General features: G+C 38.5%; 1 protein-coding gene across 1 annotated transcript in view; it reads right to left on the reverse strand.

Moving 5' to 3' along the window:
- Positions 1-13,075, reverse strand: part of Pten (phosphatase and tensin homolog) — a 70,798-nt gene that overhangs the window by 37,556 nt on the left and 20,167 nt on the right. The window lies entirely within an intron of this gene.

A 13,075-nucleotide genomic window follows, 5' to 3' on the forward strand; every position in this document is an offset into this window, starting at 1 on the left:
CTACAGATATTTAGAAGGTAGAGACTAAAATATTAGATAGACAAAGCAGAGAGACAATACTTCCTAAACCTGCACAATCTATGACATCTCTTTCATAATACCATACTTGAAGCAATTCTGGTAAGTATAACCCCCAACTACTTTCTCTTACCCCTACTTGTACCCCTGCTGAACCCCTTCTTTTCATCTTTGATGTCAGCCAGGCAGTGGTGTCTTTAATCCCAGCACTCAGGAGGCAAAGGCAGGCAGCTCTCTGAGTTTGAGATCAGTCTGATCTACAGACAAACCCTGTCTTAAACCAAAACAACAACAACAAAAAAACCCAAAACTAACTTTGGTGTCTTTGTGGGCATATGTGAGAGTTTAACTGAGGTTGCTTGCATGAACATAGGAGATTTCTTATGAAATAAACCTAGGTAAGCCACGAGAGTGCATTTTTAAGTCACATTACTAACATATTTCATATGCCAGAAAAATGTTAACAAACAAAAAAGACCAAAACAAACACAAAAAACTAGTTAAAGAAAGAGAACAGAAAAGGCAGCACCAGAAATCAACATTCATTTACCAACTGCATTGGCAGAACCTTTGCCATGTGCCCACTCAGGTTCTGGGTAGTCTAGACAAAGGCTGACAGTTTCCATGAGTAACTCTGATATGTGTGTGTGGGGGGGGGGGGGGGGGGTGTTCAACTGTGTGGAGATCAACAAACCCCAGGATCCAGTGGTCTTTGCCCCTATCCCACCAATGGCATCACAAAAACACGCCACACCATCTGGCACAGCTTCTAGGGATTTGAACTCAGATCTTTTTCATGCTTATACAGCAGGCACATAGCAACTAAGCCATTTCCACAGTCCTGACTTTAGCTCTCTTATGCAGCAGAGTCTACTCATCCCAGCTCATAATACACAGTCAGTCACTGATATACCTCCACAGAGGCCTGCAAACAACTCGCAGAAGCCAAGGTTACTAATAAAGACACGTGTTCCAATATTAGCAATCTGTGTTCTGGTCACTAATTGCTGCTTTTATCACACATGAGGAGATAGAGAGGAAGTGGATCTGACCATGCTTGCAAACCCCACCAACTGAAGACTTCAGGGACTTAAAATCTAGAGCCTTCTTCTGCCCCTCTCCTCCTTTTTCCTACGAAAAGTCAAACATATAAGAGCTGTAATAATTGAGAGTAATTACACAGACAAGAGAAATTCGGAAGTCATCTCCTATGTCTAGAAAAAAGCCCAAGTCTAAAAGATTTTAAATTTATAGCATAAGCACAGAAATACCCACCAAAAAAAGCTGGGCAAACTCTGGAAAAGGGGAAGAATTGATTTCTACTCCAAAAAAGTCAAATTCCAGTTTTTAGACAATTTATAAGACAGAGACAAAAACACACATGCACCCCAAAATAAAAAGTTATGAATCACTCAAAGGGGAAAAAATAAGTCAAAAAGTTGTCTCTCAGAAAAACCTCACAGCAAATTCACTAGACAAAAATTTTTCTTTACCTTAATGGTGCTCATAGATCTAAAGAAAGACATGAATGAGATCAAGAAAAATGATAAACAGAAATATCATGTGAAAGAAAAAAACTTGAATGTGGTGGCACACACAGGTAATTCGAGCATTCAGAAGGTCAAGGCAGAAAACTAGAGTTTCTGGGTTGTTTTAAAAATGGCGTGAGGGGGGAGGTGGCGAACAACTAACAAGATGATTCATACATAGGTCAAGATGGTTGCCACCAAGCCTGAAGATGAGTTTGGTCTCCAAGAACCACATGGTAGAAGAAAAACACTCTAAATTGTCCTCTACACATGTGGCATATCACAAGCATGCCCCCCAACACACAAAATAAAAAAGGCAATAATTTAAATTTTTAGAAATGTAGAATTCCAGGGCTAGGAAGATGCCTCAGTTAATAAAGCACACTACTCAAAGGTATGAGGACCTAAGTTTGAAGCCCTAGAGCCCACATAAAAAAGTACAGCAGCACACACTTTTAACCCCAATATCACAGCTACTGCCAAGGCTACTGCTTCCCTCCATAACCAGACAGTAAGGTCCTATTGCTAGAGATACCACTTACTGTGTCATCAAACACAGAGAAATTGAGCTGGTGCCCAACCAGAAGCACCACTGAAGTTCATAGTGTTGGAAGGTATTCTGCATACTACGGGAGGAGAAAAGTAGTCATCAACGTAACCCAGTTACGAACCCTTCGACCTACAGAGACCTGCCCGCATGCGGGCATATATACTGGTTCAACAGTGGCACAAATGTTATAGGAATAACCAATCACCGTTTTAAAATTGAATATAAGGCTTATGCCATAAGACAGAACTCATGTCTGCCCCTTCTAAAGTGGTCAAGAACATGAGACTAGATCTATGTCATGGGTCTAGGGGGAAACCTACTATTATTCTGTTAAAGGAACATAACAATCACATGATTCCTAACAACATAAGTTCTACCCATAGATGAGTGAGTGCATCTCTCAGCCCTCTGAGAGAAGCTTCCTTTTGCAGTAGATGGTGACTGACACAGAGACCCACAACTGGACAGTGTGCAGACTGAGAGGCTACGGAGCCCTGAGTCCTAAGTAGGATGTCTTTATTGAAACCCTTTCTTAAGGTTCAGAGACCTGTGCAGAAGAAGAGAAAAGATTGTAAGAACTGTAGGTAATAAATGACCCCAAGGACACAGTGTCTTCCAGACACAACAGGGGTGATACACATATAAACTCAAAGAGACTATCATGGCATGCACGAGATTTGCTAAAGTGCAAACCAAACAAAATCCCAGGAGAAGTGGACACAAAGTCCTGCTCCTAAACAAGAAATTATTTGCAGTTGATACCTACTAAAAAACAGAAAATGAGGTTTCTCCCACAGAGTGTTTTTAGGTATAGCAGCTACATTCCAGGTCAGCCCCCATGCCCAGGAGTGGTTGGCCTCCAGGTTTTTATGCTTCTGATATGTCACTGTCTTTTGTTTGTCAACAGGTTTCCCCTGGGTAGCTCTGGTTGTCCTGGAGCTCATCCTTTAGATCAGGCTGTCCTAGAACTCACAGAAATCCACCAGCCTCTGCCTCTTGAGTGTTGGGATTAAAAGTGTGCCATGCCACCACTGCCTGGTGTCTGTTTAGATTTTTTTTCTTCTTCTTTTTTGAGAAGGTCAAAGAAAAAGAATATGAAGTTGGGTGGATAGGGAGGTGGGAAAGATTTGGGAGGAGATGGAAGAGGGGAAAGAATATAATCCAAATATATGAAAAAATTTTAATAAAAATCTAAGTAGAACACTATAGTAGTATATACTTGTAATCCTAGCCATGGTTGAAAAATACAGTAAATAGAATAAAAACGTATTAGAAGAAGTCAAAAGTAGATCTAAGCACAAATGTTATAGGAGTAACAACTTTTTGATTAGGTTTAAGGTCTGTTCCATAAGATGGAATTCATATCCAGCATTGCCAAAATGAGGCCAAAAGAGCCTGTGGCTAGATAGGTCATGGAGCTTTGGTAAATAAAAAAAAAAAAAACACAACCCTGTAGCACAAATTCTAATTGCTCTTAATAAAAACACCCAGAGTCAGATATTAGGGGGTGAAAACTAAGAGATAAGAGAAGCAGAGTGGCCAGCCACTATGGAGGGAGGACCTTTTACCTCTACCAATGCTCAGTCCAAAGGGGCAATCTTGTCCTCAGACAGCCTCCTCAGACTCCCTTGAGCTCCTGTCTCCTCCCACCTTATATTTCTCTCTCCACCCCCGAGCCATATCACTCCTGTCTCCATCTCCCACCTCCCATGGAATCCCAAGTGCTAGGATCACCTTTGTGTGAGCTGTTTCTCTTTTAGACAGATTCAATCTTGTGTAGCCCAGCGTGGCCCCTGAACTACCAGAGATCCCTCTGCCTCTGTCTCCCGAGTCCTGGGATTAAAAGTATATGCCACCATTCCCTGGCCTCTAGTGACTAAGTTCTGTACTCTGATCTTCAGTCAAGCTTTATTTGTTAAAAACACACACAAAATATCACCACAAAAACCTACTATTACTCTGCTAGGTAGACATAGCAATAGAATGATTCTTAATGACTTATTGCTATACCGATACATCAGCATACCACTCAACCCTCATCAGAGAAGTTTCTTATAGATGGCAATTAACACAAAGACCCACAACTGGTCAGCATGCAAAGAATAAGACTTCAGAATGCTCAGCTCTAAATGGCATTCTGTATCACACCCCTTTCCTCGAGGCTCAGGGATATATGCAGAAGAGGGGCAGAAAGACTTCTAGGAGCCAGAGGTGAAGGGTGACTTCAAGGAAACAGTGTTTTCCCAGAAACAACAGGGCAGACGCACACTGCAACTATAAAACATGACAGACCTGTGAAAGCTCTAGCCAAAGCCCCATCCCAATCCAAGGCAGGCAACACACCCAGTAGTGGGTGTTCAACACTAACTGGACCTGATTTGGGGAGAACATAACATAAAGTTATATAGGAAGAGAGTTGGGGGAGAGGGATAAATATCAAAATACCGAAAGCAACTTACTGAAGAAAAGTAAAGATATTAAGCAACCTGTAAGACACCATCAACTGGGCTAAATTATTTATCTGGAGGATTTCGGAAAGACGGCTATTTGCAGAAGTAACAAACTTCTTAAACCTGATGAAAGAGAAACATACAGAATTTGTGGCTCAATGGACTACAAGTCACAAAAACTCAGAGAATCACTAGACAGATCACAATCAAACCATCAAAAGACAAATACAGACTGGGGATGTACCTCATTTGATAAGAGCATTTACCTAACACACACAAAGCCCTGGGATCCATTCCAAGCTCTGCATAAACCTCTCATGGTGAGGTCACTTAAAATCCCATCACTAGCCAGGTGGAAGCAGGAGGACCAGAAGTTCAAGTATTAGAGAGCTCCAGGTCAGTATGTACTGTGAGACACTGTCTTTAGAAAAACCCAGTCAGTTGGGCAGTGGTAGCACACACCTTTAGTCCCAGCATTCAGGAGGCAGAGCCTGGTCTACAGATCAAGTTCCAGATCAGTCAAAGCTACACTGAGAAATCCTGCCTTGGAAAAGAAACAAAACAAGGAAAACAGGAAGGCGGGAAGGAAGGGAAGGGAGGGGAGAGGAGGCAAGGAGAGGGGAAGGGAGGGAGGGAGAAGATCTGCAGTCTCAATGCAGAACGAAAGAAGCAACTTGACATAAAGAAAGGAGCCTCAGTGCAGGTTTTTTGCCCTCAAAAATCTTGAGAAACAGGAAGCAAAAATACAACAATATTTAAAGCCCTAGAAGACAAGAATATCAACCAAAAATATCCAGCAAAACTGTACTTCAAAAATGAGGAATACTTAGATATTCCCAGAGAAACAAAAATTAAGGATACTTATTACCAAAAGACTAGTCCTTCAAAGAAATGCTGAAGGGAGTCCTTCAAGTGGGAATGATGGAGCACTAACCCCCAGAGGATACATTACACTACACTCTCCTCCCATAGTGGTTGCCTAAAGCTGTAGTCAGCAACAAACTATATATACACATTTTTTCCTATACCTATTTATCTATGATAGTTTAATAAACTAGGCACAGTAAAACATTAACCGTAATATTTAAACACAACAATTTTAACACTACAATATAGTGAAAGTTATATAAATATGGTACTTTTCTCAAGAGGAAAGGCAAATAGTATTTTTGAACCACTATTGACTACACCTAAGCTGAAACCTCAGATAAAGGGAACTACAGCAACTTGAAGCTACAGGATGAAATGATGAACTCTGAGAAATGACAATTATAACAACAAACATCAAATCTAATGGAAGTATAACTTTAACTTGGAATTCCACATTTTGTTTTCTACATGATTTTAGATATGGTATTTTTAAAAATCCAATTGTTAAATAATGGATAAATGGCATTAAAAAATACAACTTTACAAATTTTTTTAAAAGCTAACAGGAAGTAAGGATGGAATTGTACAGGAACCAAGGCTTGAATACTACTAAAGGTAAACTGGTATTGCAAGTTTAGGATGTTCAATGCAATTCCTATGGTAACCACAGGAAAACAGCTCCAGAATAAAAACACCAAGAAATTAAAACATTTCATTATAAAACATCAACTGAAGAAAAAAGGCAGTAAGGCAAACCAGAAACAAACAGCAAACTGTAGGACAGTAACTCTCCCTGTACCAGTAAGTGTGAACAAGCTAAAAACCTTCCAATAGACAGAGACTGGCAGAAAGCATACAAAAAGCATGATCCAACAACATACTATTCACAAAACACATAAGCACAAACAGATTTTTTAATTTACAAACACAAACAGATTAAAAGAGGGCAAATAAAAATTCTATGTAATAATCCAAAGAGTGAGATTAGTATTAGAAAATACACTAGATTTAAAGTATGAGATTAAAAATAAACAATAAAAGGATCAACACATCAAGAAGATTCTAATAATTGTAAAAACTTAGACATCTAGTGGGAAACCATCCAAATACCTAAAGCAGCCAGGCAGAGTCATACCTCTGTAATCCCGGCACTCTAAAGGTGGAGGCAGGAGGATCACATATTCAAGGAATAGACTACATAAGACCCGTCTTAACAAAAACAAAAATAAACCCAAATAAATAAACAAAATTCAACCAAATGAAAATAAGAGATAGTTCTAAAGGAGTAATTGCACACTTTGATATACACGACACACTTCAACACAGTAGTGGATGGACAGGCAAGAAAAAGTGGGACTTGAATAGCACGGTAAAGGCTACCAGCCTAAGACTCCTCACACAACCTGCTCAACAACAAAAGACACACCATGTACAGATAAACTCGATGTTCAGACACAAATGAACTCCACTAGTTTGTGACTTTTAACTAGACATCAAATCAAAGAATAAATGTAAATGAACAGACATCAAATAAAGTATTTTCTTCGACACAACAGAATATTAGAAACAAGTAGAAAAGAAAGTAAAGTTTCCAAACATTTGCTTGTTGTGACTTCTGGGAACTGGAGATCAGAATTCTATGCTGATCCTCTGGTGTGTTTTTGAACAATGTTGGAAAACACAGTACTTTTTAAGATTCTTTTAAATTTTATTTCATGTGCATGAGTATTTTGACTGCTTGTACATTAGTGGAGAGCACATGAGTGTCTGAGAGCATCAGATTCCCTGGAAGTGGAATTACAGGCAGTCCTAGCACTGCCTGGGTGCTAGGAACCAAACCCAGGCCCTTTGTAAGAGCAGCCGGTTCTCTTGATCTTTGTGCCTCCTCTCTAGTCCCTTATAGCACATTTTCAGCTTTACAATAATTTACTGATTACCAAAATCTTGCTATACATTCACTAATAAAGTAAAAATACTGAGTATACATAGCACAGTTACAGTTGTTAATGCCTAATGATCAGTCTGTTAGCAGAAGAGGAGAAATGGCAACCTAACCACGTGTGACAAAGGTCAGGCATTACACAACCCTAGCTGATCCGGCACACAGGAATATGACTCCAGTTTTGACAATTATGTCAGTTTTTTAAAATAAGCTAGAAATGTAGGTTTCAGAATGAGGCTTCCTGGTTTTTAAATATGGTCAGATTTCTACAAAGGTTTCCAGATTCTGTCCTGTGATACACAGAAAAACAGATATTAAGGAAAGCAGCTCTGAGCTCTGCAGTGGTGGAACACCTAGTGATTGATATCTTGGAATTCAACCCGCAGAACTGCTCCCCACCCCCAATAAAAAAGAAAAACCTTGAACTTTTGCCGAGCAGATAATACGCCCAGCATTAAGGATACAGAGTTCAGAGGATCATGAGTTCAAGACTGGCCTTAACTACATAATGAGACCCTGTCTCAAATATAATAACAAGCAATAAAGAAAAAAATCAACTTTGGAATCTTACAGACATGGACTCAACTTTCAGCCTCTTGCTACTTCCAAGATGTGGCAACTGAAGATTTTAATTTCTCTTAAATCACTTATGAAAGTGAAACAGGGATTAGATTCACTCTAAAACTTAGTAAGATGGTAAATGTAAGCTAGTAATAATAGTTAACACTATAAATAGTAAGTAAATAATGTACAGAAAATAGTATCCACTATTAAAATAGCAAAGCTAGATTTGTGCCCATAATATATTTATTGTCTAATAGACTAAATCTCCCTATGAGCAAAGAAATATAGCTTACAAAACTGAGAGAGAGGCAGCCGAGAGAAATGGGACTTTCTTCAGGAGCAACAAAAATGTTCTGGAGTTTGGTATACATGGTGAGTGCATCACCTCTGGCTACACTGTGAAAATATTAAATATCACTCAAATTACACAGTTCAAAAGCAATGATTGATTTTTTTTATATGAACTCACTTTAAGTGGGAAAGAGGCAGGCAAAACGAGGGAAGGAACAAGAAATGGTAGACAGGAAGAACAGAAGTAATATATCCTTCCTAGTCATTATTGTGAAGTTGGCCTCTGATCAATCTGTTTTCAAGTCTCATTTTTAAATGATAGTCAATAATGATGTCAGAATAACAAATGCTTCTTACTTATTGAAAATCAACAAACATATAATTAAGCTTGATTGAGGAATGTACATATAACTAAGAATTGAACATTTGCAAAGTTTCTTCAGAGAAAAAATGTATATGCTAGCAGCCAAGAAAGAATAGTCTTGAATCTGTAACAGGTTACACATGGGTAAGGAAGTCAAGTATACAAGACAGTAATAGATACTCTTGCTAAATCGTTATGTCATAAAACTCTAATTGTTTCCTTATTAAAAACCTTGGGTGAACATGCTAGTATGGCAGCACCCATAGGTAAAAGTGTAAGGATCATGAGTTCAAAACCAGCCTGGACTATATAAGTCAGCCTGGGTCGTATAGTATGACCCTACCTTAAAACACAGCAAAGTTATAAAAATGTTATTATAAACTTTACAATAAATTGCCACAGATTCAGACAAGGAGAAAAAAATTATACACATAACTTTTTCATTTTCAACATTTCCCAAATCGAGCTCCATGAAATGCCATCTAGAAAGATGAAAAAACATGGAGGAAACATAAAAGGTGGGAAAGGCGCACATGGTGGCACTGTGAGTATCTGCATAGAAGGCAGTTTGCCTCTGCTCCATCTACATTTTCCTGACTCCTTGGGCGCAGAACAGTTCACAAGATACACTCCTTCAGTACACTATGCACCAGTCTGTTAAAGACTGCTTAGAATTAGAAATGGCAATTTCATCTTGGCCTAAGGGACAACGTAAACCCACAAATCAAAGAGTAATGAACTATCAGAACAAAATGTGGTTTCATATTACCCCTAGCTCAGGGCAAGATCTTAGCGCAAGAAATATAGAGAGGAAAAAAAGAAAAACCTAATGCAGAGATGCTCTTATATTCCCTCCCTTAAACTGTGCTGATCATCAGTGTTCATCCCTCAGATAAGTAAATCATCTGCAATTAAGAAAGTAAAGTTCCGTTGTGTGGTGGAAGCACACACCTTTAATCTCAGCACTTGGAAGGTAGAGTCAGGTAGGTGGATCTCTGTGAGTTTGACGCCAGCCTGATCTACAGAGCGAGTTCTAGGACAGTCAGGGCTACATAGAGACTACCTGTCTTGAAAAACAGACAGACAGAGACACACAGAGAGAGAGACAGAGACAGAGACAGAGAGACAGAAACAGAGCACGCAAAGTTCCAACTTGGTTTCTTTCTCCATTTACATTGTTTATATCAATCCCTGATCTCAAATGGAGAAGTTAAATATTTGTCTCAAATCTTCAAATATGAAATTTCACATTACCATGACACTAAATATCTCAAACCTCTAATCACAGAACAATGTAAGCATGTAAGCTTAAAGATATTTGCAATTTAAGTTTGCTTCACTCCAGGTAACAATATACTACAATAACAAAGACTAAGTTTTATACAGTATCTCCTGTTTAGGGAAAATCATAAGAAAAATGTGGAATTAGATAAAATACTTCAAGATATCCTTTGGACACCCCACTAGACAAAGTGAAGAAAGCTCAACTGAAAAACATTAATAAAAGAGCAAAGCTGTTATGCTTTGTGGAGCCTTTTGGAAGTAAAATCTGGCTGTCAGAAATGAGTCTCTAGGAGCAGGTATCTGAAGAGTCCCCTAGTCCCTGCTTCTTGTCCACTACTACGAGGCGTCACTGGTACACACTCCTTCCACCATGAACTTCTGCTACAAGTTCATGATGCCATGGATGGATGAATCTGGGGTGCCTCTGCCCTGCATTCTCAAATGCAAAGGCTGAAATCCTTCTGCAACCATGAGACAAACTAAACCTCTTTTCCATTACCTATTTCTGCCATGTTATTTGGTGACAGACGCTAATAGTGACTAATATAAAAGGTATAAAAAATGAAAATATTTCTGAGATGTTACTAACTTCAAAGCAAAAAAGAATCACTATTGATTATTCGTAATATCACCAATATAGTGTAAACAAACTAAAGTCACCAGCTATTCAGATGTTGGACACAGATGTTCTTTGAAAGAGTCAATCCTAAAGGTTGTTAACTAAGAATTATTTGTAAGGGTGCCATGTAGTAACACATGCTTTTAATTCTAGCACTCAGAGGCAGAGGCAGGCCAATGTCTGTGAGTTCAAGACCAGACTGGTCTACATAGGGACCTCCAGGCTAGCCAAGGCTACTTAGGTGAGACCCAGCTCCAAAATAACACACATGCACACGAAAAATATTATTTGTAGTCATTTTAGTGTGTAAGGAAAATGTTACCTTCCTTTCTAAGCACCATATAACAGAGGGTGGGGAGCTGGTAAACAGAGCCATCCACACATTGCTGGTCATTTAGCTTATAAACTAAACAAAGAACAATAACAACAAATCCCACCGGGAACATAGTTTTATACACAGCTAGTTCTCCATATGCTATGCTAAAAACATAGGAAGAGGTGACAAAATCAGCTGGCTAAAAGAACTAGCTAAACAAATAATCTAGATAAGAAACTCTTTAGGAAAACATCTGACAAAGCCCATAAGGCTAAATAAAACAAACTAGAATAGATAAAGCCAAACTGAATCAATTTCAGTCTTGGTTACTAATTACAAAGTGAACATAAACCTTTTAACTTGCAAGTCTAAGTGTAGGAATTATGAAACCAGAAGATTCAAGACCAAACTAACTTCCCAACACAACATATTCTTGGCTGAGTTATTATAAGGTCTAATAACCAGTGGTAAAGGTCTAGAAACTGGATTCTGCCAGTAACCTGAAAGATGATCAATCATCCTCACTGATTAATCCATACTTAGCAGAAGCCAATATAAAATGAGCATGCCAGATTACTCAGAAGAACCTTACATGCCAGAAAATGTTCCCTCTACTCAAAGTACTCATACCCTTTTTTGATTTAGAAGCTGAAGTACTAATTTGGCTTTATTAAATTCGTCCTCGGTGAATATAAAATTGATGTGAAATAGTTCATCTTAAGAGACATTACATGCAGGGCATAATCAATTCTGCATCAAAGCAGAAAATATATTATCTGGTGACTCGTATCTGGCCAGACTGCTCATTTACCATATTCTGCAACTTGCAGTTCAAACAATCCCCCTTTGCTCTGTTTTCTATGGCTTATTTTATTTTCTCTGTGTCATCACTGACTACCAAGCTGCTACTCCTATCGGTCTGCCGTGCAAACTATCCTTCTGTTGTGTGATATTTTGATTGCACTGACATCCCTAAGACTGGCAATAAAGTTTGTTTTGAATCAGAGGGCAGAGCTAGCTGACCAAAACCACAGAGGTTTCAGAGAACTGAGGACAGATAGATACAGGAAGTAGGAGAATGGAGCCAAGAATGTCCTACCCTTATTGGATAGAAGCGCGAGAAAGGGGGGGAGGGAAGCTGATGTAGTATTCTCCTCTGTATGCTGTGAATGTTTTATTACCATTGGTTAATAAAGAAGTGGCTTTGGCCTATGGCAGGGCAGAATACAGCTAGGCAAAAATTCCAGAGATAGAGAGCAAAAGAGGTCAGTCAAAGAGATGCCATGTAGCTGCCGAAGGAAACAGACACCTGAACCTTACTGGTAGGCCACAGCCTTGTGGCAATACACAGATTAATAGAAATGGGTTAATTTAAGATGTAAGAGCTAGTTGGGAATATGCCTAAACTACTATCCAAACAGTGTTGTAATTAATATAGTTCCTGTGTGATTATTTGGATCTGGGCAGCAGGAAATGAGGCAGGGAGGGAGAGGTGATAGGGTGGGGAGAGAGGAGGTCACTGGTGGCTTCTCTGACACTTCTCTCATCTTTCAAGTTCTTACCCTGATATCAGACTCCCTAGTTTTTATTGTTAGAGTATAAGACAATCACTTCACCCTTCCACTATGTTCTATCTAATTATGAGAAGACAAATGCATTTCCCTTCCCTACTTTTAAAAGTTTTAAACAATACTTCTGACAGTACAACCTAAAATTTAATAGAAACTACAAAGTAGTACAGGGGCTTGGGGATTTTGGTAAATTTTATAGACAGTGAAACTTAAACTTGAACAAAACATAAATAATACTATAATATCTAAATGAACACAACTTAGAAAAACTGATAGCTAACTCATATAAAGTCATGTATTCATAGACCACTACAAATGCATACAACCTTCTAAGTTACAAAGTGCTTTTCCACCTATTTAAATCCACATAATAACAAAGTAGTTAGAAGTCCCAGGAAAGATACTTTGAGTACAAGAAATAATCCAGAATTTTAACTTTTAACTATTCAAGTACTTTTAAAAAGCATAGCAAACATAGCAAGACCCAATATTAATGAATCATTATTAATGAACATTACAGTTCATACTAAAAATTTAATGTTCATTTACATGTATTTTTATTCTGAAATTAGAAAATACGTTCAAACTAATTTGCCCAACAGGCAATTTTATATATTCTTAGGTCATAAAGTATTTTTGACTGGGCCTTGAGAAAGACTTTTCTGAATTGAATCACAATTATACTTGGAAAATTATGTTTATCATAA

Source organism: Microtus oregoni, unplaced genomic scaffold (assembly GCF_018167655.1).
Source record: "Microtus oregoni isolate MIOR12 unplaced genomic scaffold, Mior012 000012F_ref0000307, whole genome shotgun sequence".
Taxonomy (NCBI): Eukaryota; Metazoa; Chordata; class Mammalia; order Rodentia; family Cricetidae; genus Microtus; species Microtus oregoni.